The sequence below is a fragment of the Sapajus apella genome, unplaced genomic scaffold (genome assembly GCF_009761245.1).
Source record: "Sapajus apella isolate SASKATOON/1434 unplaced genomic scaffold, GSC_monkey_1.0 scaffold20, whole genome shotgun sequence".
Lineage (NCBI taxonomy): Eukaryota > Metazoa > Chordata > Mammalia > Primates > Cebidae > Sapajus > Sapajus apella.
The window spans coordinates 6,758,997-6,784,896 of NW_022436960.1; the positions used below are offsets into that span (position 1 = coordinate 6,758,997).

A 25,900-nucleotide genomic window follows, 5' to 3' on the forward strand; every position below is an offset into this window, starting at 1 on the left:
CTTCCCCTCTGCTTCTCCACCTTCCCCTCTGCTTCTCCACCTTCCCCCTCCTCTGCACAACCCAACTTTCCCAGACATGGCCTCTGTGCAAAACCCCTCCCTGCTCCACACTCTGACTCCTTTTTCAACATTCTTGACCTGGCTGAGGACCCCAGAGCCATAGAACTGATTTGTCCTTGTTTCCTTTGTAGATTCTCCTGCTCACTTCAATGGCAGGTCTCTCCGTGGAAACTGATGCAGGAAGCATGCCACACTGACACTGTGTTACAGACTTTGGGGAGAGCAGGCTCAGTGGCCTGCTACAGGAAGGAGCTGGATGTCCCTGGCTGGAGGACCTGATGGGAAGCAGGAAGGGCTGAAAGATGGGGCTGTTCAAGGTGCTACAGGAATAGAGGCATCCTGGGAGAAGGTGCCCAGCACCACTTGTACCGAGAACCACTCAGGCATACAGAGGCAGGGACAGCTCCCGGCCAAGTCCACATGGTGACACCAGTGCAGACACTTGGGCTCAATTAGCTTTGTGCATGGAAGTGCTATTTACAAAGCTGTCCTCAAGATTCAAGGAGAAAGAAACTTAGTTGTTTTTAAAAATGGGAAACTAAAGGCAATTTAAAAAGAGAGAGAGAGAGAGAGGAGGGAAAACCCATCAAATGTCATTAGACTTCATCAGAACCATTTCTCATACTGACAAAAGAGAAATAACAAAGAGTGTGTTCTTGTTATTTTTCCAGAGGGACAGTGTGCATGCCAGTGAAGAAGGAAGTCATAAAAAATACCAGGGAAATGCAATAACTAGATATTTCAGTGCATGGGAGTCTGATTCTTTGGGGGAAGGGAAAACCACAGTGGAACACTTTAGATGCCCTACTTAATTTTGAAAGAAAAAGAAAATTATTGGAGATTTCAATGGCAGCCCGATCACAGGCCTCTACCTCTGCCTCAGCAAGGAAATTAGTTACCATGGCAACCTCAGGTTGCATCATTAAGAATTTTTAAAATGTTGAGAGTAGGGAGGCAGGGCTTTAAACACTGAAGGAGGAGGTAGAGAGAGGGAAGAGAAGTGCGGCTTAAGAAGTAGAAGAAGTGATCCAGGGACAAGTGGAAACCTTGGCAAAGAGAGGAAAGGAGTGGGGCCTCCCTTCCCAACAAGTGGATGTGTTTATTGTTCCTTTTAGAATTTCGGAAGGAAATAGTATATTGGGTTCCTGTTTGTTTCGTGTCATAATTTGATCATTTTTTCCTCTTGCCCATTAAAAGGAAAAAAATGAAAAGATGAAGGGGATCACAAAATCCTTTTTTTATTTTTTATTTTTTGAGACAGGGTCTCACTCTATCACCCAGGCTGGAGTGCAGTGGTGCAATCTCGGCTCACTGCAGCCTCAACCTCCCCAGGCTCAGATGATCCTCCTGCCTCAGCTTCCCAAGTAGCTGGAACTACAAATGTGTGCCACCATGTCTGGCTAATTTTTGTCTATTTTGTGGAGATGGAGTCTCAGTGTGTTGCCCAGGCTGCTTTCAAGCTCCAGGGCTCAAGTGATCCTCCCACCTTAGCCTCCCAAAGTGCTTGGATTACAGGCATGAGCCACCACTCCTGGCCTGTTTTACTGTTTAAAAGTATAGAGCCAGGTGTGGTGGCATACACCTGTAGTCCCAGCTCCTTAGGAGGCTGAGGCAGGAGGATCACTTGAGCCCAGACGTTTGAGGCCTCAGTGAGCTATGACCTCGTCTGTGAATAACCACTGCTCTCCAGCCTGAGCAACACAGCAAGATGTCATCTCCTAAAAAAGAAACATAAAAGTATTGAATGGATCATTATATTTCAAGTTATTTCTCCAATGCTCTTAAATGGTTTGGTCCTGAACTTTCCCATCTGACAAAATATAAAAATCAAATTTTGTGTTCCACATTAACTTCTTAAAGTCCTTCCCTAGCTCTCCAGGTGTATGGAAAAAAGCCATGGAATGTTATTAAAGGGAATTATATTTCTGTCCAAGGAAGCATTTCTATCCAAAGAACCTTGGATGAGAGATTATACTACGACTCCATCACTGTCATATTATTTCTTTTTACGGAATGTGGTTTTTGTTTTCCTTTTGCCTGCATCTTCATACAGAAGGAGGAGAGGGAAATTCAGATGACCACCAGGTCATAAATTACCTGGGAAAGCTGGAAAAGTTCTCCAATTTCAGCTTGGAAATACGTGGATGGTGAAATGTCTGGGTCATCAGTTTGATTTTACACCTGTCCTTGTATTGGCCCAAGCAGTTCATAGCCCTTCCTTCCGATGTGAGTCCCGGTTTAAATCCTCAACTGGGGCTGCCACAGCCCTTTGAAAGGGACTCCCCTGGCACACAGTTTCCCTAAGGGTGAGGGATTCTGCAAATCCTGTGGAAAGCTGGTGGACATGTCTGTGTGTTGTGGTGACAGAGGGACAAACCAAATAGAACACAGTGGTGTCTACAAGGGAGGGACCCCACCTTGGGGCAGCAAAGCTGGAGTCAGGGGGCCCCAGGCTGGAGACAGGCTGCGTGGGAGCCACCTTCTTCTCTGCTTCCGCTGGGGGAAGAGAAGATAGAGCCACGTTTTGTGGTCCTGAGCGAAATCTGCGTACACTCTCCAGGCCCGTTTCTTCCCAGGGCAAATGGGAGCAGTAATAATAACGGCCGCTTACCTTGAAAAGCTGGGAGGGGGGTCAAGTGGGGTAAGACACAGAGACCCCTGTGTGGACAACAAAAGTTTACACGGATGTCAAGCATCCTCCTCAGGGGGACAGGTGCCAGGCTCCAGGCTTTATGACACAGGACAATGTTGGCCACACTGAAGAGGCTGTTCAGGATCTACCTGCCTGGTTCTCTGGATGATGGAGCCCACTGTCTTGGCTTCGGGCCAACTACAGGCAAACCAGAAGCAACAGTAGCTGAGAAGGTCCACCCTGCCCAAACCGTACCAACTCCATGGAGGCATCAACCCCAGGACACCAGCCCCCTCATTCAAAGGCGTGACAGAAGAGTGGGCTAAGTGGCGCAGGATCCCGGGCACGGCTGTGGCAAGCCTCCCATTGCTCTCTGCTAGCTACTGCTCACATCCCTGACCCACGAGGCTGGCCTCACTGCACCCTCCAACTCTCCTTCCATGCCAGCACACCCAGGGGCCCCGCCAGCTTTTCTCAGTGACCATCTTCTTCTTAGCAAGACAATGCTCCCTGAACACAGGCAACTCTTTTTTCCCCTTCTGTGTAAGTGGCTATGTGGTTAGTAGCAGGGCTCTGACTTTATATAGTTGGGTTAACCCAGTTTCCAAATACTCACAAGTTGTTCTTTCCGTCACCCATTCATCCATCCACCCACCCATCCATCCCATCAATCAACAAACATTACGTAACACCTTTGCTAAACACTGGCTGAACCAGAGGTCAGCAAACGACAGCCCATGGGCCAAATCCAGTTTGATATCTTCAAGTTTTTGTAGATAAAGTTTTATTGGAACACAGCTGTGCCCATGGTTTACATTTTGGCTATGGCCGCTTTTACTCTACAATGAGAATTGAGTACTTGCAAGAGTCCTTATAGCCTGCAAAGCTGAAAATATATACTATCTGACCTTTTACAGAAAAGGTTTTATGGATTCTTGGGCTGGTCACTAGGCAGGATGAGGAGGACCCCAATAGCAGAGGAATGATATACAAAGCAAGATCGAATTTGGGTCCTTCCCACAAGGAGCTTACAGCTGGAAGAAATAAGTTGGACTTTCACAGGTCCGGCTGTCTTCAGGGAGGATCAGAGAAAGTGCTAAGGGAGCCCAAAGGCAAACTGTCCCTGTCTGCAGGACAACTCAGGAAGTGTCTGGAGGCTGGGAGTGGCAAGCTGGGTTGGCTCAGCCATATGCCTGTGAAGAGGTGAGGGAAGAGCCTTCACAGAGAAGTGGCTCTGTGGACAAGGGCACCAGTGCAGAGACCGGTTGTGCTCCAGTTCAGTATGAAGGTGAGATGCCTGACGACGAGGATCCAGAGAAACAGTGCAAGGAGAGGCTGAATGAGGGTCCTGGAGGGGCCTCGATGCCGGGATAAGGAACTTAGAGCTTATTCTCTAGATGCAGAAAGTTTTTAACAGTTCTTGAGCTGGAGAATGAACGGGGAAGCTGTGCTTTGGGACCATTAAAAAGGCAGCCAGGTGTAGTATAGACTAGAGATTGATATTTCTAAGAGAAATTACACCTTAAGATTTATTCTCCCTAACCTCGTCAAATGAAGTAATCTATAAGAAGGATTTTGTAAGCTATAAAATGTATGGGATTATTGTGATTATTTATTATAACAATAATGCTAACCCAGGTAAGATTTAGGCCTTTCTCTTCAGATTCATTTCCATGTTTCAATCACTTTAACAATCCCCCACACTGGATTGTATTTTGACTTCCCCAGACTGTAATGATAGCCCATTTAATATTGAGCATGATGTAATTCAACAGTAATGTCCTGAGCCTTCATTTTCAAGGAAGTTATTTTCGGTATGACACAGAACATGTCATGTCATCATAATATCATGCAACAAAGGGTGGAACTCCACCCAGGACACAACACTTGCCACCAATGAGGCCTGGACATATCCCTCCCGTGGCCTTGGCCCAGAGGAGGGTTGACTCTGCTGTAATAAGACCATCACCAAAGGGCCAAGTCAGAAGCATAAAGAGCCACAGTGCCATGTAGCCCCAGGCAGCATGAGGAAGAAATGGATCCTTCAAGGCTGGGCATGGGAGATCTCTACTAAGAATAAATCCACTGGGACCAGGAACCAACAGTTCATGCAATTGGTTAAAAATGTGACTGAAGCACTTTGTCTTCAAAAGCCAAACTAAAAATCTTAAAATCAAACTTATTTTTAATAAAGTCAACAAAATTTAGATTATGACCACAGCTGTGCATTAATTCTTAGAATAAATAAGTGGTAAATTGGCGAGGAGGCATGATTTTTCCAACAAAATTGCAAAAAAGGTTATAACATCCTTCATTCCACATTTGACCTCCCAGTATAGTAATAAAGTCTATTTTTTTAAAAAAATCAAGGATTTAATTCGTTATCTCAAAGGCTTTTCTCTATCCATCGATATGAAATCATTCAAAACATCAATCAATTACTCATGATGGTAATTAAGCACTAACTCTTCTAAGGTGGATCTTCTTTTTGCCAATAACTTTTGCAGTAGTTCAAGCTGTTCTCTAATATCACTTGCAATGACTTTAAGAAATCCTTCACTGTTGGCCAGATGTAGAACTTCTCTTTGTAACTGCTTTGCCACTGCTCTCATCCTATTCATCCCCAAACCGAGAGATGGTGTTGGTGTGGTGGGCAGAAGAGAGATCATGGTTTTTCAACAGAAAGGAGACTTCCGGAGGTGGGGGCCAGAAAACCTCCATCCTGAGGCCAGGAGCTTCCACAGCTTCAAGAGGGCCCCAAAACTGCCCAGCAATCCCTGCCGTGGCCCTGCTCCACTCATTACACATTCCCAGAGCCAGCTGCAATTGGAATCCTCTCCACACTCTTTGGAGGCCTGGCCTCCTCCGCTCACCCTCTGGGAATGACTCACCCACTACTCCACAGTAAAAACAGAGGCCTGAGATGGAACGTCCACCATCTCTTGCCCCTACACCTACAGGCTAAGGGGCATCTGCATCAGATCTCACCCACTTTCCTCGAGCCCTCAGCAGGAGGACCCGTCCTTCTGCATGAGCTTCATCTCTCCCTGTCTTCTGAGTTCAAACCCCTTCCCATCAGTGCCTGGAAGCCACCTGTCATTTTCTTACCAGTCTTCCTTCCTTCCCTGCCTTCACTGTGGCTTCCTTGGGAGTGGAGTCAACTTCCCACCCCACTGGCTGTGGACCTGACCAGGCGACTTTGCTGTAACCAATGGAACGTGGGTGGGAGGTGTAACAGTTCCTGGTGGGGCATTTAGGAGCACGGCATGACCTGCTGCTCTTGTGCTGCTGGCATTTGCAAGGAAAAGTCATGCCCAACATGGTCACTGCATTCTCAGCCCTGACCGGGGAGCAAGAGTGAATCTGAACTGAAGGCCATAAGACCCACAGAGAGAAGGAAATATTTATTTAGAAAGCCCTGGAGATTTGGATTGTTTGCTTCATATCATCATTGCTACAAAACTAATACACCTTCTTCTCCACAAACTATGAACATAGCTAAATTTCTATAATGTTTATCTTAATAAAATTCTGTGGGTACACAAGTGAAGGGTATAGTCAACCCTGCCAGAGAATAAGAAAGAGGATCCAGGTTATTTTGTTTTTTGGGGAGGGAGAGTTGTATGTTTTTTATTCTCTATCCCAATAGGCAGTCTTGCACAGCAGTAATAAGTGTGGATTTTGGAACCAGTTTGCCTAGATCCTGGCTCTATTACTGCCTGACTCCACAACTTTGGGCAAGTTACTCAACCCTTCTGTTTTTTGCATCTGTGAAAATGAAATGTCAATAATAATATCACCTCCATAACAAGGTCATGGGAAGAATTAACTGAGCTAATACATGGCACTTACAGTCGAGCCTGGCATAAAGTAAGATATGTTCAATCAAGATGACCATTATTATTATGTGACTCTCCCCTCCTTCTGGCTGTAAACTCACACCCATCTCTGTAGCCCTGTGGTCTAAACGCACAGCCTGCTGTATACTAAGTGCTTCATGAATTTCTCTTGAAATACCTGCAATTTCTCAGACTTCCCTAACTCTAACACAAGCAAAAGAGCCTGGGCTTCTTGGAGAGGCCTCCAGGGACTCAAGACACAAACTCCCAATGTGTCTCTCTTTTAAAGGGATTGCCTAATTAGGTCAGGCCAACCAGGAGAGTCTTCCATTTGAATCATTTACAGCCAGCTGATTAGAGACCTTAATTACATCTGTAATATCCCTTCACCTTTACATAGAAGTAACGTGATCATGGCAGGTTACTAGCCTAACTAACTAACTAACCTATAGGTAACCTAATCATGGCAGTGACATCTATAAAATGTATGTAAATGCCTTATTTACAGGTCCTGCCCACACTCAAGGAAAGGGGGTGTGCAGGGTGTGTGCACCATCTTAGAATTCCACCTACCACACCACATTAGAGATTAAAAACTTCCTTCACTGAGAAGAGCATAGGGCAGGAAAAAATTAAAAGGGCTTGATGCTGGTAGGTGCCCAAGAAGCGAACGTGAACCCTAGCATCCTGCCCCCAAAACCTGGCTGAGCTTCATAGGAAGCAGAGTGGAGAATGAGAAGAAACCCGGAAGTAATCAGACAGACTTGGGAGCAATAGGGTCTGTCCCTCTTTTTCTGGATGAAGACAGGAGAGGGGCAAGCTGAACTAAGTCTGGAAAAAGAACATTAATATACAAATGGCTACACAGGGTATTAGGCAGAGAGGACCTGAGACAATCTCTTGTATGTTCTAGAAGCCTCAGAGTGGCCAGGACAAGATTTGGCCTCTTCCCCTCCTGCTGAGGAAGCCTGTGGAAGTGACTTCCATACAGTCTGATGTGAAAAGACCTTAAGATCAGGATGAGCGATGGCTCGGCTGCATGTCAGCAGGTCAAAGGCTAGAGACCAGAGGAGATGATACACATCTCAGCCAGTGGCACAATGGACAGCCGATGACTGAGCAACAGACGTTCTGCTTTCTGGCCTCATGCCGTGCACTGTGTAAGGCCCTGGGACATAGTCAGAACCCTGGAGAAAGGCAGGAAAGAGCTACAGTGATGCTGGATAGGATCACAATCGAGTGAACATCACTCAGGGGAATGGGATTTGGATTAGCTTCCGAAGACTGCCCTAACCAATGACCATAAATTGGGTGGCTTAAAACAACACAAATTGGGCTGGGCACAGTGGCTCACACCTGTAATCCCAGCACTTTGGGAGGCCGAGGTGGGCAGATCATGAGGTCAGGAGTTCAAGACTAGCCCGGCCAATGTGGTGAAACCCCGTCTCTACTAAAAAAACAAAAATTAGCCAGGTGTGGTGGCGTTCGCCTATAGTCCCAGCTACTTGGGAGGCTGAGACAGAAGAATCACTCGAACCCGGGAGGCGGAGGTTGCAGTGAGCAGAGATCGTGCCACTGAACTCCGGCCTGGGCGACAGAGTGACACTCCATCTCCTGGCTGCTGGGGGCAAACCTTGACTTGTAGATGCACTGCCCCAATATCTGCCTCAGGCTTCACATCAGCTCTTCTCCATGTCTCTCCACATTTCCTCCTTTTCTGTCTAAGGACACTCATCATTGGATTTAAGGCCTACCCTAAGTCCAAGATGATTTCAACCATAGTCCTTAATTTCAATACATATTCAATAAACTTATTTTTAAATAAAGTTACATTCTCACGTATTGGGGTTGAGGACTTAGACACAGCTCTTGGCAGGAACATAATTCAACCCACTACAGGGTTCAAAATAGAAATTAAGGTAACACCAGCAGCTGTAACACACCAACCCCCAAATCTCAGCAACTGTACACATCAGAAGTTGACTCCTTACTTACATAACAACCAACACCTATATTCCTGGTCAGCAGGAGGCGGGGACTCTACTCCACACAGTAGCTCCGGGACTCCAGCCCTGCCATCTTCAGCCTGCAGCTTCCAAGGTCATCTTGGGCTTTGGTAGCCTCCTGGAAGTTGCAGAAGAGAGAGGGAGAAGAATGAGGGAGAACAGAGAGGGTAGAGAAGACACATCTGTCTCTTACCCACAGCCTCACAATGACATTGCTGAGAAGTAGTCGGCGATCCTACCTAGATACTGGGGGACTGGGGCTCCCCTGGCTGGACAGCCATTCCGAGACATTCCTGGAGGGATTAATGAATCCTTGGTGAATAGCTGGCCATTTATGCCACAGCTAATAATGAGAAAATAGAGTAAAATTTCTTGCACACATAAGCTAATATCCTGAGTTGTGTGCCCATTACACAAGTATAACATGTATTTTCCAGGCCACACCCTCTGGGGACACATTTAGGTCCTGTTTTATTCTCTTTGGGATGCTACAACACACCATAAACTGGGTCACTTTTAAACAACAGCTTTATTGTTCACAATTTATTGCACACAGTTCTGGAGGCAGGGAAGTCCAAGAGCAAGGTGCCAGCAGATTCAGTGTCTGGTGAGGACCTACTTTCTGGTTCATAGAAAGCACTGCTGGAAGGCCAGGCAGAGTGGCTCACACTTGTAATCCCAGCACTTCAGAGGCCAAGGCGGGCCAATCATTTGGGGCTACGAGTTCAAGACCAGCCTTGCCAACAGGGTGAAACCCCATCTCTAAGAAAAATACAAAAAAATTAGCCAGGTGTGGTGGCATGTGCCTGTAGTCCCAGCTACTCAGGAGGCTGAGGCAGTAGTATCGCTTGAACTCGGGAAACGGAGGTTGCGGTGAGCTGAGATCGCACCACTGCACTTCAGTCTGGGCAACAGAGCAAGACTCCATCACCATAATAAAAAATTATAATAAATAAATAAATAAAAAGAAAGCACTGGTAAGAAGGGTGAGGTAGCTCTCTGGAGCCTCTTTTATAAGGGCACTGATCCCATTCATGAGGGCTCTACCCTCATGACCTAATCACCTCCCAAGGGCCCCACCTACTACTACTATCTCCTTGGGGGTTGAGTTTCAACACAGGACAAACATCAGACCATAGCAGCCCCTAAACTGGAGCCAGTTAGTTATTGTGCTTGCCCCTGAAGACTCCAGTTTCTGTCAGCGCTGCATTTCCCTCTGAGTACTTCCCCTCTGCTCCAAGTGGGAAGGGTACATCTCAGTTCTCCCTACTTCCCACCCAGGCCACCATTTGTTACGCCCCTGTGGGTTTGCCTCAGCTATATCTAAGTCCTTCAGGAGTACTGTACCACCTCAGCTGCCCAGAGAATCCACAGCTCTTACCAGAGCCCAAGGAGAGTCAACCCCTAATGCAAAATGACCTTCCTAACCTGCTACACACCTGGATCATTTTCACTGCTGCAGGTGTCCCAAGCCTGGACACCTTTTCTCCCAGCTGGAGCTCATGTCAGCCCTAAAGACCTCCTCCCCAAGTCTGCCTGAGGGCCTGCGTCCCACACAGGGCCAGCCCTCCTTCACTCTTCTCTAGGCAGCCTCCTTTCCCCTTCTCCAGCCAGATCTTCCAACTCCAACAGCATTTCATGCCCTCACATGAACTGTGTGTTCTTTTGGAAAGAAGAGGTTTGCTGCTTTAAAAAACGCCATTGAAGAAATACAGCCACCTTTGCATATGTTTCCAAAAAATACAGGCCACATAGCAGGGATATGTGACAATTATGTTCAGATGTAGGTCTTTAATTCTGTGAAAAAATCAAGAAGGAGGGTGTCCTAGAGGGTAATTGAGGGAGAAACTACCAATACAGACACCATCATGGCACTGTTCCTCTTTCTCTTAGATCCTTGCCGACATCCTTGGGGACCCCAGAAGGAGAACAAAGTATACAAGGTATGTCTCCACACTGGGGCATCTCACGCTCAGCAGAAGTGACATCTGGGCTGGCCAAGGCTTTGTCGTGGGACTGTCCTGTGTGTGGTAGGATGTTTGGCAGCATCTTCCACCTCCACCTACTAGATGACAGTAGCACCCTCCCCACTGCAAGTTGCAGCAGTCAAAAACATCCCCAAACATTCCTCACGTCTCCTGGGGGACAAAATCGCCCCCAGTTGAAAAGCACTGCTCTTAAGCAATAGGACAAACTACTGTTGAAGAAATACACAGAGATTTACAGTCAGGGATGGCACTGTCCAGATATAACGTGAGCCACAAATGCAAGCCACAGATGTAATTTTAAATTTTCTAGTAGTGACATTTTAAAACGTTTTGAAAATGGTGAAATTGGTTTTAATCATATAGTTTGTTTAACGCAACATGTATTATACAAAATGTTCTTTAACATGTAATCGATATTAAAGGTTACTAATGAATGGTCTTTTTTTTTTCCTGGTACTGTGTGTCGGAAATCCGGTGAGTGTTTTGTATCCAAAACACATCTAAAGTACATCTCAATTTGGACTAGTCACATTTTAAGTGCTCAGTAGCTACACAAGGCGAGTGGCCACTGTCTTGACCAGTGCTGGCTGGGAAGCATGGATAGCTTTATGATAAAATCATAGATATCAGAATCAAGCAAGCAGTAGCCTCAAGTTCCAGCTCACAAGCTATGTGATCCTGAGCAAGTAAGTCTCTCGGAGTCTTGATTTCTCTATCTGTAAAATGTGACAGTGATGCATTCTGCACAGGGTGTATATAAGTCCATTCAAACTTTGCTATAAAGAACCTCTTGAGACTGGGTAATTTAAAAAGAATACAGGTTTAATTGGCTCACAGTTCTGCAGGCTGCACAGGAAGCATGGCTGGGGAGGCCACAGGAAACTTACAATCATGGTGGAAGGTGAAGAGGAAGCAGGCGTGTCTTACCTGGCCGGAGCAGGAAGAAGAGAGAGGGAAGGTGCCACATATTTTTAAACAACCAGAACTCATGAGAACTCACTCACTATTGTGAAAACAGCAAGGGAGAAATCTGCCCCATGATGCAACCACATCCCAACACGTCCCTCCTCCAACACTGGTGATTACAATTCGACATGAGATTTGGGCAGAGATGCAAATCCAAACCATATCGGGTCGTTGTGAAGATTACGAAGGAGAAGAGAGGTTTGAAGGACCCTCAAAACAAGCAGAGCATAGTGGCCCCCCCTTTAGGGGTTAGTCCCCTTCCTCCAAGGAGCAGTTCCCTCCAGAGCAATGTGTAAGCACACCTCAAGGCGGCCACCACAGGGAGTCCATAATGCCCCCACCGACCTGCTTTTCTCTCCCTCTCTGGAAACAACACATCCCACAGGTCTCAGCCCCAGTAAATCTCCTCTTCCAGGCAGCAAGATTCATCTGTGGCATGTGTTTGCCCCTTTATTTGTTAATAAAAGTGCTTTTCCTAGAGTGCAGTCAGAAGGGGGAGTGGGGAGTAATAACATGTGTTTGGTGTCTCCGATATTAATAGCACCAAGTGTCACATGCTATGACAGCAATGAAAGTGGGTATGGACTCGGGACCCCCTCTTTTCTGGGAGGCAATGCTCCCCCTTGCAAACAGAAAATAAACACAGCCCTGGTGGAACACAAATGCCAATAACTGTGAGATTTTGATTAAATAATAGATATGTGTTCAGAAGCACTTCTTCATAGTATGTGATTAAGAAAGATAACTAGACATTCTTACAGCCCTAATGATAATAATTACCACAACACATAAAGTGCAGAATATGACACCAGAAAGGCCATTATTAACCTTTCCCAGGGTTATTTTTTTGGGGGTGTATTTTTGACACCATGGACACCGGCATTCAGAAACTAAATAAAACTATAGCTGAGGCAATTACCCTCAGCCATTGCCCTGATCCCGCCTGGGATCAGGACAAATAAAGGGGGCTGAGAAGGGGAGAGAGAGAGAGAGAGAGACAGTGTGCAGGGGGCATAAAAAGTCTTTTATACAAAACAGATGCTTGCTTAATATCGAACATCTGGCCAGTCTTATAAAGATTTGTATTAACATTTCTGCAACTGTCAGTAATTCAGAAAAGTGACAGACCTTCCCTGTTTAGGTTTTTGCTATAAATAACAACCTTAGTTTTTTTGTTTTTTTTTTTACTGCTTGCATGCAATTTGGGTCCCTGACATCTGATACCCAACTGCTCAGCACTTCCTGGCCTGCCCTGAGGGTGAAGAGGGGTGGCAGCTGCTCTGGAATCTCACTGCCCTGCACTTCCTCAAGAACTGCCCAAATCTCCCCATCCTGGCTTCGCAATACCTGTTCTTAATGCCATTGAACTTTCCTCTAAACCAAGTGCATTGGTCAACTTTTGCTGCATAACAAACCATCCCAAAATTGAATGGCTTCAAAGAGTGACCATATATTTTGTGTATGACTCCAAGGGTGGGCTATTTGGACTGGGCTCTGATTGTTAGTTCTTCTGGTCTTGACTGTGTTCATTCATTCTGTTGTAGTCAGCTCCCAGGTTGGCTCCGGGCTGGGTGGTCTATGTTGGTCTAAGCAGCCTCTAGCTCATCTCTGCTTCACATGCACTCTCATCTTCCAGCAGGCCAGCTTGAGCACATTCACACAACCCAGGCAGAGGTCTAAGAGAACAAACAGCAGCATGCAGGGTCTTTTGGGGTATAGGTTCAGAACTGGCATGCTATCACTTCTGCTTGCATTCTACTGATAAAATTCAGTCACAAAACCAGATTCATGGGGTCAAGAAAAGAGTCTCATCCACTGAGAGGAGCTACCAAAATCTAATTGCAAGGATACAGGCCGAAGAACAATTCTGGCCATTTTTGCAAACAAGATCTCACCTCTGGTACAGTTTCTCAACCATTCTCCAATGACCCTCTGAGTTGGTCAGAGAAGGTATTATTATTACAGCTGTAACGCTCTGGAACTGTAGCTAAGTGAATCATCTAGAGTTGCACAGCCTCTTGGAGAGCAAGAATCTCCCCAGATGCCATGAATCAAAAGCAAAGGCAACGAGATGCCTGGAGAAGATAAACAGCAGGACAGCTTTCCAAGTGGGCAGTGGAGAAAATTCTGGAAGATGGAGTTTACCACCAGCTGTAGCTGCTGACCACGGTCAGGGCAGACTTTCTGGCTGATACAGTAGTAAGCCTGATGTGACAGTGATTTGAGCAGCATCAAAAGGTGTATCTGTTATTTCACAAATTTGTTTCTCCCACCTTCTTATTCCATAAAGGAATAAGGCATGTAACAAAAATATATCCAAAGATTGTATTTTTTATTCAAAAAATAAATAAGAAAGGGTGTCAGGGCACTGTGAAAATAGAATTAGCAGACACAAAGCAAATCTTACATTATGAAAGGCCGTAAGAAGGCACCTAGAGGTAGCAGGCCTCCTAGGCCCCCTTCTGAGCTCTCTGCTGGCCCTTTGGTGGGTGAGACCCTCAGGGGACACAGGCAGCTGCTCACCAGCAAAATCTAAGGTCAGTCCCTCAAGAATCAGATTCTCTCTGTGGATGAACTGGGACAATCCAACCGGGCTCTAATAGGTCACCTGATGCACCTGTGATCTCTGCCTGATGATGACTGGCTGCCAGCCATTCCTCTTGGCTGTGGCTGGTGTCCCCTGAAAATCCTACCTCTGCCTTAATGGAAGTTTCCAAATCCAGCCTCTAGCTGCCCATTCCAGAATGTGTGAAGGTCTGGTGCTTGGACTCTCTGCTACATTTTGTCAATAGAGTGCTCAGTGCCATACCAGGTGTTGCCCTCGGTAGTCATCGCGCAAATATCCAATTGGGGTGTGATTAATTCCTCCCCAGAAACCACTCATCCTTGCCTTGGCCCAGTGTTTAGAAGGCCCATAGCACTAATTATTCTGACTTGAGGCCCTCAAGGCCCAAGTTGAAGTGTAAATGCTCAGGGAGGATGAGGATCAACTAACCTACTAATATATCAGCTGGACAGAGTTCAGCACAGTAGTTCTCAACCAGGAACCAGGCAGCCCCAACAGCTGTTATTCGGAAATGGTATGAGGTCATTTTTCATGGTTGCAATAATGGGGATGGGAAAAGCTACTGGCATTTAGCAGGTGGGAGTGTGGGATACTTAGCATGATGCAGTCTCACCTGACACAGAATAGTTGCAACTAAAACATCAAACGCAATCTCATTTTTCTGCTGCTGGCCTTCAGGGGTCTCTAAGGAAATGGGATCTAAGACCAGCAATCTTTGAGGAGAAAATAATGCATCCTATTTGCATGACTGCATTGTTTGCAAAGTTATACATCTTTTTTTGTCATTTAATCCTCAAAGTCACCTTGTGAAATGCAGCAAATCTGATTCTCAGACAAGGAAACTGAGACTCAGGGATATTCACAGTTGTGCTCAGATGCATCTGTTCAGATCCTTCAAGAAGCAGATGCCAAGAGGGATGAAGGGGAGACTAAGCAGGAGAGGGAGGGGAGAGCCTCCAGACAGTGGTGCACTGCACTCCAGCCTGCGTGACAGAGACTTTGTCTCAAAAAAAAATGAATGAATAAATAAATAATACATTGATTCCTTTCATTATAAATCATATCCAGAGCACCAAAAATTTAGAAAACAAAGAAAACGAGTTGAACGGCATGACTCCGCCAGGTCCGACGATACCTGGGAAAGGAGAGAGGGAAGGAAGGGGGCTTAGGTAGGGAGAGACTCCAACCACAGGGAGCTCTGAGCAAGCATCGGCCACCCCGATGAGTAACCCCAGAGCAAAAACTGCCTGTAAGAGGAGTCCTGGTCAGGCAGAAATGGTCCAGTTCCATCACCCACCATTACCATGGGAGGCCATGGCCTCAGGTAAGCTCTACCTAGGACCGGAAGATGTAGCAGCTGGAGGCTCTCCACCTATGACCCTCTTGCAGTAGGGTCTCTGGAGGGAGACCTGGGCTGCCGCTCCATAGCTATCACATCACACAGTTAGGATGCGGTGGAGTCAGGACTCAAGTCTCACTAGATAGCCAACGCAAATGCAGACAAAGAATAATAAAGGGACCTTGGAGCATGACGGACCAGAGGGGACACAGCCCAAGTAGAGCCTGAGGAAGTTCTTGAGTGGGTAGAATGAGAAGTCAAAAAGAGAGAGAGATTCAATATCAGCTTCTGGCACCCATCTCACAAAAAATCAACCAAAGCTAGAATACGCTGGAAAGGCTAGGCCAGTTGCTGCGCTCTGTGTTCATGTGATAGCATGACGAGAAGGTCCCATTATCCAAAGCTTTGCAAACGCGGAACCCACAGTGCTTTACTGAAGGAGGAAACAGGAAAACAAGCAAATAAAGCACATGTTTGGGGGCTGAGAGTGTCTACCTTCCAGGTTGGCATTTTCTAGTGACTCTCACTGCAAAAAGCCTCCCGCTGGTGTCTCCCAGCTGAGTACCATGTCACACGGGTGTCCTGGCATTGGAGATGCTATAACGGGGTCTTGGTGTCACAGGGACAGGAAGCCAGTGATGCAGAACCTCTGAGTCACTCTGGAACCAGAGATAAAATTAGATGGCAGAAGCTTTAAGGGACCTTAGGCATCATCTAGTGTATGACCTCCCCACCTGCATTTTTCAGAGGAGGAAATTGAGGCCCAGAGAGGCCAAGAGATTTTCTCTAGACCAGGGTTTCTCAACCCTCAGCCCCACACTACTGACATTTGGGGCCATACATGGTTTTGTTTTGTGGGGGAGGGGGGAGAGAAGAGGAGGGGCTGTCCTGTGCATTACAGGTTGTTCAGCGGCATCCACAGCCTCTATCCACTAGATCCCAGGAAGACTGTCCCAGTCACACACAACCAAAAATATCTCCAGACCCAAATGACATTGTGAAATGTCACCCCGCAAGCCACAGTTATACTCAGTTGAGAACCACAGCTCCAGGCCAAACATCCAGAGACCTCCAACTGACGTCGTGCCTCAGAAGACACAGCCCACCTCCAACAACATGACAGCATGAGAGGACAGGACCAGTGTTTACCCTTTGACAGTGGGAATTTGAAAAGAAAAGTAGAGAGAATTTTGAACTTCACTGAAATATGCTGGCTGCAGCAGAGAGGCAGATAGAAACCTAACATTTGACCAACGTCTAATCAGAAAGAACTGCACTTTTTAAAAAACGGGCTAGGCATGGTGGCTTGTGCCTATAATCCTAGCACTTTGGGAGACCCAGTCAGGTGGATCATCTGAAGTTCAAGACCAGCCTGGCCAAAATGGTGAAACCCTGTCTCTACTAAAAATACAAAAATTAGCCCGGCGTGGTGGCATGCACCTGTAATCCTAGCTACTCGGCAGGCGGAGATAGGAGAATTGCTTGACCCTGGGAGGCAGAGGTTGCTGTGAGCCGAGACGGTGCCACTGTACTCCAATCTGGATGGCAGAGTGAGACTCCATCTCAAAAAATTAAATAAATAATAGATTGATTCGTTTCATTATAAATCATATTCAGAGCACCAAAAACGGAAAACAAAGAAAATTAATTGAATGGCCTGACTCCACCATCTCTTTCAGAGCATTTCCAAATCTCCTTTATTTCCCGGGACTACTTGGGATGCCTCCAGGTCACCATTGGATTTAAAGAAGTACAAAGGGAAATAACGCTGTGGATTTCCCTCCTCTACTTTCATCGGGCTGTTTGGAGGCACTTGAGCTTACTTGGCAGCATACTGCAGGGCTCCACTACTCTGGCCTGCTAGCGCTCCCCTGTGCTGGGATCAATTGGCAATGCCTCATATTTGTATATCACTGATGACCTTTCAAAGTACCTTACCTAATGTCTTGAGTGTTCTTGTTATTTTTTATCATAACAACCTGTAGAGTTGTCTGGGATGACATCCTTAGATGAAGAAATGGAAGTTCAGAGACATCCAGTCACTTGCCCAAAATCAGAGTGACCTAGAAGTCAAACAGGATCAAGAACTTACATCTTCTCACTGCTAGGGAGTGATGCAGGATAGAAGAGCAAGGGTTTTGGACTCAAGTGTGCACACCCATGCTGCTCTGGCCCCTATTCGCAATGAAACATGTTCAGGCCTCAATTCACCTGCTAGTGAATGTGGAGGATGAGGATGTAATGCTGCTTCATGGCGCTGTTGCGATAATTTTATGAGGTCACATATATGGGATGTACAGGGAAGGCCTTCAGAGTTTGCCTGATATATTTGGCATTTATTTGGCAAGACTTTCTGAGCGAATGAGTGATCACCATCCCTATAAGTTATGTAGACAACTACAATTCAGTTCTAGAATAAAGGGGACAGGCTTCTGCCTCCATGGGTGATAGACTGGAGGAGACATTGCCTTTTTTGTCACAAGGTGTCACCAGCATTGGTTCAACGCAAAAAGCACCTCTGATCCGAGAGCACCAGATTGTCATGAGTGCTGAGCAAACCCACTGCTCTTAATCACCAAGTTTGCAATCCACTGAGACGCTGGGACAGAGGGTACTGGCAGGGGCTGCATTTTCAGTGACTTTGAAATGTTGCTGCAGCTTTGGAGGGAACGGGGTCCCCAGGAGCTCAAGAAGTACACTGGAAAAAGCCCCAAATGCATCTGAAGTCCTAAGTTCCCATCTCAGCCTTCTGGTTGTAGAATTTCAGGCATCATTTTAGTCTGCCCTGTGTGGTTGTGCAGGTGGTTTACTGCACAATGCAGTGATTAGAGCTTGAAATCTGGTCTGCACTTTGCTTGCCAAGCCATGCACCTTCGAACAGGGCTACTCCGCCCAGAGGAAAGTGCACATTTTCCTTGTTCTCACAGAGATGTTCGAAGGGTCAGTGGCAGGCCTGGTCTATTGCCATTTTAGAACCACAGTTTTTCTCTGTATTAAATAAGAGATTTTTAGGGGTCTGTCCCTAGAAATTCTAGATCCCTCTCCTTCCCACTTACTATTACTTCTTTTCCCTTCCTTCCTATTCTAGGGGAAAAAAAGTCTTTTGGTTTTGTTACTCTGACCTTCCAGAAGGGAAGATGGAGAGAGATGGAGAGTGTAGGCAGAGTCTAGAGTTATTTAGAGGATGAATATAGCAGGACTTACCAGGGACTGGATGTGAGGGGGATGGTAGGGGAGCTACCCCTCAGGCTTGAACTCAGGGTGGGTGGAGGAGCAGGAGGCCAAGTCTGGGAATGGGGTCTGGTGTGGAATGAGCTTATCCTAGGCAAGGGGGTTCATGGACCTTCCAGGAGAGATGCTCAGCCTGCACAGGTCTGAAATTCAGAAAATCAGCCAGGACTAAAGGCATAAATTGAAGAGTCATGGGGCACATCACAGGTGAGCTCATCAGATCTGCACTCACAACTCCACCTGCTGTCAAAGAAGAAAGCCATTTCAAAGCAGGAAAGGACAGGATCCTAGGGCCCACTTCGGCTCCAGCACTTTAGAAGGCTTTGGTGCCAGGTGGGACTTCATGTCACAAATGTGCAAGGAGAGGGCTCCAAATCTCTCTGCAGGCAGAAAAGGGCCACAAAGGCTGAGCTGGGTCAGGTCTGTCTCCCCAGGCAGCTGGGCTGTCAGAAAACAAGATCACAGGGATTTGGGTCAAGCTCTGAAAAATGTTTCTGTCTGGGACACCTTCTCTGACCTGGATCTATTTTTAGAAACTCTTTTTAATGAACAGAATGCAAAACTATGGATTCAGCAGAGTATATTCCCCCTGAGCTCCCTCCACGATGCATTTTAAATGGAATCACTGGAGAAAGCAGCTATGAACGCTCATTAGGACCAGTTGAAGCACTCTTAGGCTGTGCTTTCTGTGACCACGAACTGTCCCTTAATAATATTCACAATAACAACAGCCGCTCCTATGCCTGGAGCACTTTACAGTTTGCAAAATGCATTCATTTACCCCTATTGGCTCACTTGATCATCACAATAGCACAGCAAGGTGGAATTATTCTCTCACCGTACGAATGAAGAAACTGAGGCTAAGTGGGAGCCATCAGCCCATCCAAAGACCACACATATGGAGGTCTTCACAGAAGTGACGGGAAGTCAGACTATATACATAGGAACAGGACAAGGGTGGCTCTGGTTCTATAGATAGCCAGGACACTATATAGTGTCCCTCGCAGGCCATTGTCCCTCGCAGGCCCACACTGGATGAACCAGCATCAGCCCTTTTTTAATAATACATGCCTGTCTCTGGTCAAAAATCTCAGGAGAGAATCTCATTGGTTGAGCTTGGGTCATGTGCCCATGATTTATCTAGAGAAGTAAAGGACCCTTTGAACGGCAGCTCCTTCCAGAATGCATACAAAGGAGAAGAGGTAATACTCCAGAAGGCAGCTAGGGTACATTAGTATTAGAAGAAGAAGTAAGCCCAAGAAGCAGAGGAAGCATCCGATATTCACTCCAATCTTTAAACGCTCTGTGGGGACCCAATTTCTAACGAGTGGGTTCCTGTGGTTCTCTTCCCTCCGACCTTCTAGCACTACTTTCATTTCATCACTGAATGCCTCTGTGAGTAATACCACCTAACATTTTGGCTGCACATGGCTGTATGCGACTTTGGACCTGTCTTGCCCTCTCTGAACCCAATTTCCTCATCTACACCACAAAGGCAAACTCTGTGTTTGCAAAGACAAGTGAGCCCAGGAGTCCTGCAAACCCAAGGCAGAGACACAAGTTCCAAAGGCTAATAACAAATAGACACCAGGAATCTCATCAGTGCCCCTCCCGCCGGCCACCTTTTCCATCTGAAATGACGACACGCTCCGGACTTGATTCCCCAGCAGCCTCATGGGAGCTGCATGGCCTGGCTAAAGGATATTCCCCACCCCCGCCCCCAGCTTTTCCATGGTAGGTAGAAATTCACAAAGGCCCCTAATCCTTCAGACCTTCAAAACTGCTTCCCTCCCAGCTTCCTCCTGCCCACAAGAGGCCCATGCTCTTCCCATCTCTCTTTACTTGCCACATTCCCACTCATCTGCCAAGCCCCAGCTCCAATGCCCCTGTCACCCTTGACCATCTGCCCTAGCTGAATGAAATCTCCTGCTTGGAACTGCCCCTGACTCGGTGCCTCAAGACTATCCATCCCATGTTAGCTTAGTTATTCACGTCTCCTACAAGACTGTGAACATTCTATAGGCAGTGCATGTTTCTCACTGTGTCTGCATTCTCATTGCCTACCGTGATGTCCAAAATGAGGCAAGTGCTGAATGATGGTTTATGGGATAATGAATGAATGAATGAATTGATGGGGGATGGATTATTTCCTGAAAGTCATGTGGACAGCTGTCTTTCCACTCTAGATCCCAGTCTTTCCAGTCTAAGACAAGGTACTCCCAAATGGATTATTTCATTTCCCCCAATCCACAGATGCCTGTGTTCATTGTGGCTGAACCCTGGCTCCACTGGACCTGTACCTCCAAGGCTGCTGCCTCATTAATTCAATCACTCAGCAAACACGCACCAAGCAGCTGCTCTACGCCAGGCATCATGCTAAAAGCAGGCAGTCTAATAGCCACACTCTGCATGTGCAGCCAAATAGCTCCTGTTTACCCCAGCCAGTAGGAGGCACAGTCACACTCTGAGAGAAAGGGAGGGTAAGGACAGTGGAGAGTCTGGAAGAGCCTCTATAGGAAATGAGAAGGTATTGGCCACGAATCTTGGGAGCTTGCTGGGCAGCATGGGGGACCATAAGGAATGCAGCATCACAAATCCATAGGGCAGCATCTGAAAGGGAGGAGTGGATCCTGGGAAGGTCAATCCAGAGTGGAAGCTGCCAAATGGAACTATGGTCTTGCAAATGACAGGAACTGCAGACAACCTAAAAGGAAGATGCTAATCATCACAGGCCTTCTGGTTTTGAGTGGGTAGCAATTCCTAAGCTTCACATATTGTCAAATAATCAGCAGTAGCCAATGGGGACATCACTCTTTTAAAAATTTTTTACATCACAGAGAGGGTTTGGAGAGGGGAAAGGCAAGTCCACAACTTTCCCACCAAGTCACTGAAAGAGGATCTGTTGGCCATAACTTGTTCTTAGAGTAGGGAAAGGGTTGGGGTGGGAATGTCTCACATATATTCAGTGAACGATTTTTCCCATCTCTGTCAAAAGAGATGTCAAATATATCCAAATATGCATTTGTCTGTGTTTATGTGTGTTTTTATAAGAATAGGAGACAAGGATTCTTATCTTCCTAACTTTTAGCAAAGATGTAAAAGGCTGTGGCTATGCACACTTCTGTTACTTTATCCTTTTATCACATTTTCTTACATTTTGAGGGCAATGGAATTTCTTCCAGGTAAATCTTGCGTCTGCCACCAACCTACATAATATCTCCAGACCTCCACTTCCTTTTCTGTAAAATGAGTGGCACAGAATCAACATTCAATCCCTCTGAACCCTAATACACCACAAGTCTTTGAGATCAATAGGAAAGAAAAGTCCTGCATGGATGCCTGAGCGCCGTCACTTCTCCCAGAGGCACAGAGCAGATGCATCAAATCAAAATATAAATCATCACGCCCTGTTATGGGTCTCATACACAGTTTCTTTTAATAAAATATGCAAATATTTTGCAGTAAATTGATTTCCCAGTTTCATTCTCTTATCTCCATATTTATTATTCATGATTCCTCCACTCCTCACTTGAAGAAACATAGGGGTAGTGGGGATAAATCTAGAATGCAGGGTTTGCCTGCTTTCCCACAGTTATTATCAGCACAGCGTTATGCTCCCAGGAGTAAAGGATACATGTAAATATGACTCCCAGTCTCAACTCAACTAAGAACAAAGTGCAAGAAAGTCTTCACTGATCTAAATGCATACACTTAAACTTCCTGTCCAACTTTCATAAAAGTGTGACTTTGCTGAGGAAAATGATGATGGCTTAAGTTATGACTGCACGGATGCTGCTGTTTTCACGTGTTAAAAGCAAACGCAGTATGTCTCAGTCAGGAACTTGGAGAAATAGAAAAATCTAAGGAACTTTTTACTGCTGGACTAGAGGGCTTTTTAAAATATATGTATATGTATATTATATGTATATGTATATTATATGTATATGTATATTATCTATATGAAGGATATTCATTGTGTATCAGATATTGATTGTTTTGAGACTGGAACCCAAATGTTTCAGTCTCAAAACAATATCCCATTAAAAGCGGGGAAATCCAAACAGGAATTTTGAACACGATTCACATAATCTGTAGCAACTCTTAGTAAAACCACTGTCTTCTTTCTTCTGACACGCTGCCATTCCTAGGAGCTTTTCCCTCTCCAGCCCCAGTAGACTTTTCTCTCCTCCTTGCCCCCTTCTTTTGGCCTCCTTGCTCTGGGTCTCTCTACTCCATCATCGTACCCTGCTTTTGCAGCCTCTCGGCAGCCCACATGTTCGAGGGCATCGGCCCTAGTGGGTTTGGTCTTTTCTGACTTCCCCCACTGTAGTGGATTTGAGGGATTCTGTGGCTGATCAGGAGATAAGATATAACCATGAGGTGGCAGTAGTACACAATGGACTTTATTTGGGTGCCACTTTGACAGGTTTGCATGCAAGAAAGTTGATCACAGCATGACGCTGTCCAGGGGCCACCACCCAGAAGAGTAAGGGAGAACAAAGGGAAGAAGGAGGGCCAGGGAACTCCTGGGGGAGAGGGAGATTGGAGAGGAGTCTTACATGTCTACGTGGTGTTACTCAGCAGCCCAGAGGGCAGTCTGGGTCTGACAGCTGAAATTTAGGGATCTTTATGGCTACAAGGTTTACCTTACCTGTAGGGTATGCAAATAATGCTCACTCTAATCAGCTAAAAATTTGCTCATTTGGGCTGTTTAAAATAATTAGATATCTACAAGTTTGAGTCTAGTATCTTTGAGCCACATGAATGCAACCCCATTCACATCTGACAGTGTTGGCTGCTGGTCCGGATGCCTCAGTTCTCCTCACTTGGTTGGGATGTTGTCTCGTCCTCCACTAGGCTAGACCAGACTTCTTTGTATGTTGGCAGAAATGCCCTAAGAAGGCAAAGCCAAATGTGCAAGCACTTATTGTCTCCACTTACATCATATTTGCTGTTGTTTCATTGGCCAAAGTCATACAGCCTAGACAAGAGTAAAGGCGGAAGGGGACTACGTGCGGGCATGGAGACCTGGGGGTGGACTCACCTGGAGCCATTACTATCACATAAACAATAGATCATAACCCCTAAGCTGCAGCCACAATAAATTTTTTATATGGTATCAACTTGCCTGCCTACTGGAAGAAAACATTTTCAGCCTGGAGGCCAGTAAGAGAGTTACTTTTTCTGATAAAGAGTTCCCTCCAAAGCAGATCCTGGTGAAACGACTTTGGTGCAGGTAGCTTACTTGGGAAAGAATCCTAGGAAGTAAAAGTGAAGAAGCAGGGAAAATCAGACAGGGAAAGGAAGAAACCCAACAATCATGTGCTAAGGAGTGAGTTACCCTTGGGAGAATCTGGACCTGCATGTTGCTGGGGACCCTCCGAGAAGCCACGTGGGCAGGCCTCAGAATTGTCCATCAGAGAAGGGTTAGGCTGGAGAATTTATCCACCACTGGTTGAGCCACTTCTGAGAAAACGGGGAAAGCACTAAGGAAGAGAAAGAGAATCTCAGGTACTTGAGGTGGGAAGCTGTCAGTGGGCTAGAAACAGTCCACCCTAGATGCAAGTGATCCAGTGGGCTCAGGCCATCGATGGCATCTGATACAAAGAGACAAGAAAGTCCCTCTTATCATCAAAATGCAAGTGCAACCTGCCCAACACACACAGAGAACACAGAGCTCAAGAGCAGAGGGAGAGAGTATCAAGTGACAGGAAATCTACATAATCATCACTGGGTATTCTACTGAGCAGGCAAACCACCAGCATCACCAGTAAGAGATAATTAGTACTGAAAGTAAACTTTGAGCAATCTAGAGACAGATATGTTTTCCAAAATAGATAAGGATCTATTTCCAGAAAGTGATGCCCTTCCTGGTATTCTTATTGTGGAACAAAATCTGCTTGGGAATACAGAAAGTTCTCACCTATTTCTTGGCAAGAGCAGAACAGAAAGTTAACAGCAGAATTCTATGTAGTATATCTGCGGCTGGTTGTGGGTAATGACGCTTAAGTTAATCTTATGGTTAACTATATGTACCATACGTTATTGATCTAAAAAGCAATTTCTTCACATTTAACATTTCTGGAATCAGGATGCATCTTACAATTATAGCTGGCAGAATTTCTCCTTCCTTAATCTATAAAATATTAGTGCACTTTAGTATCTTAGAGATGATGAACCATGGGAGTTCAGAGCATGGATCAACAAGGTTGGAATAATCCTTTTATTGACTATTTAAACTGTCAAATTAAAAAACTTTTCCAAACCACAGTTAGGGAGAGATCCTTAAACCAAGCAGTCCCCTCCTGCCTTTTCCAGTTAAAATTCTGAGGTCCCAAGGAGACACACAGAGAAGTTCTGCAGTCCTCCTTACAAAACTTTGCTTAAAGCTCCTACTTTTGCGTGGGTGGCTCAGGCCATCTTTTATTATTCAAGACGTTAACTTTTCAAAGAATTTTCACATCCATAGGAAAGAGTAAATGCTATAAAATCTAAAAAGAATGCAGGGAAAATGACAGAACTCTGGGAAGGGGAACTCGATCTTCACCAAGTTCCCTGGGTATTCTACTGAGCAGACAAATAACCAGCATCACCAGTGAGAGAAAATTAGTACTGAAAAGAGTAGTACTGAAGATTGGGTTCCACTGCACACAACAGAAAGCCCAGAATGATCCAGATTAAATAAGTTAGAGGTTCACTTCTCCATGTGAAAGAAGGCTGGAAGGAGGCAATTCCAGGCTGCGAGGGAGAATTCTATAGTCAGCAGGGATCCAGGCTCCTTCTTTCTTACCCAACCTCCAAGCACTTTGTTTCCTTTCTCAGTTTCCTCATGATCCACCATGACTACTGGAACTTCAACCATCTCTTCTGCATCCCAGACGGGAGGAAAGAAGAAAGGCTGAGAGCAAGCAGGACTCCTTCTCCACCCGCTTTCAGAAAGGCTCCACAGAAGCTCCGCCCAGCAACTCCCGCATGCCTCTCATTGGCTAGAATTCAGTCACATGACGAGCTCCCTCGCAAGGTAAGCTGGGAAGTGTAATCGTCCAGCAGGGCGCCATGTTGCCCCTTGCTGCAGGGTTATTAGGGGAGGAGGAAGGAGAGGGCGTTAGGTAGACAGCTCGCAATCCAGAGGCCAGAAAGATTTTCTGGGGCTAAATGAGAAAGTGGGGTGAGGAAGAGTTCAGAAAACTGCAGAGGAGACGATGCAGGACCCTTGGCAGGGAGGTGCCTTGGCAGCTGTGTTTAGAAGTCGGTGGGAGGCCTAGAGGCCTGG

General features: G+C 46.0%; 1 long non-coding RNA gene across 1 annotated transcript in view; it reads right to left on the reverse strand.

The window, feature by feature from the left end:
- The window catches only part of LOC116557789, a 41,170-nt gene extending 32,317 nt beyond the window's left edge, over window positions 1–8,853 (reverse strand). The window contains exon 1 of the long non-coding RNA XR_004271700.1: window positions 8,527–8,853. This is a non-coding gene — a long non-coding RNA (uncharacterized LOC116557789). The remainder of the gene's footprint in view (window positions 1–8,526) is intronic.
- Window positions 8,854–25,900: the final 17,047 nt, after the last annotated feature.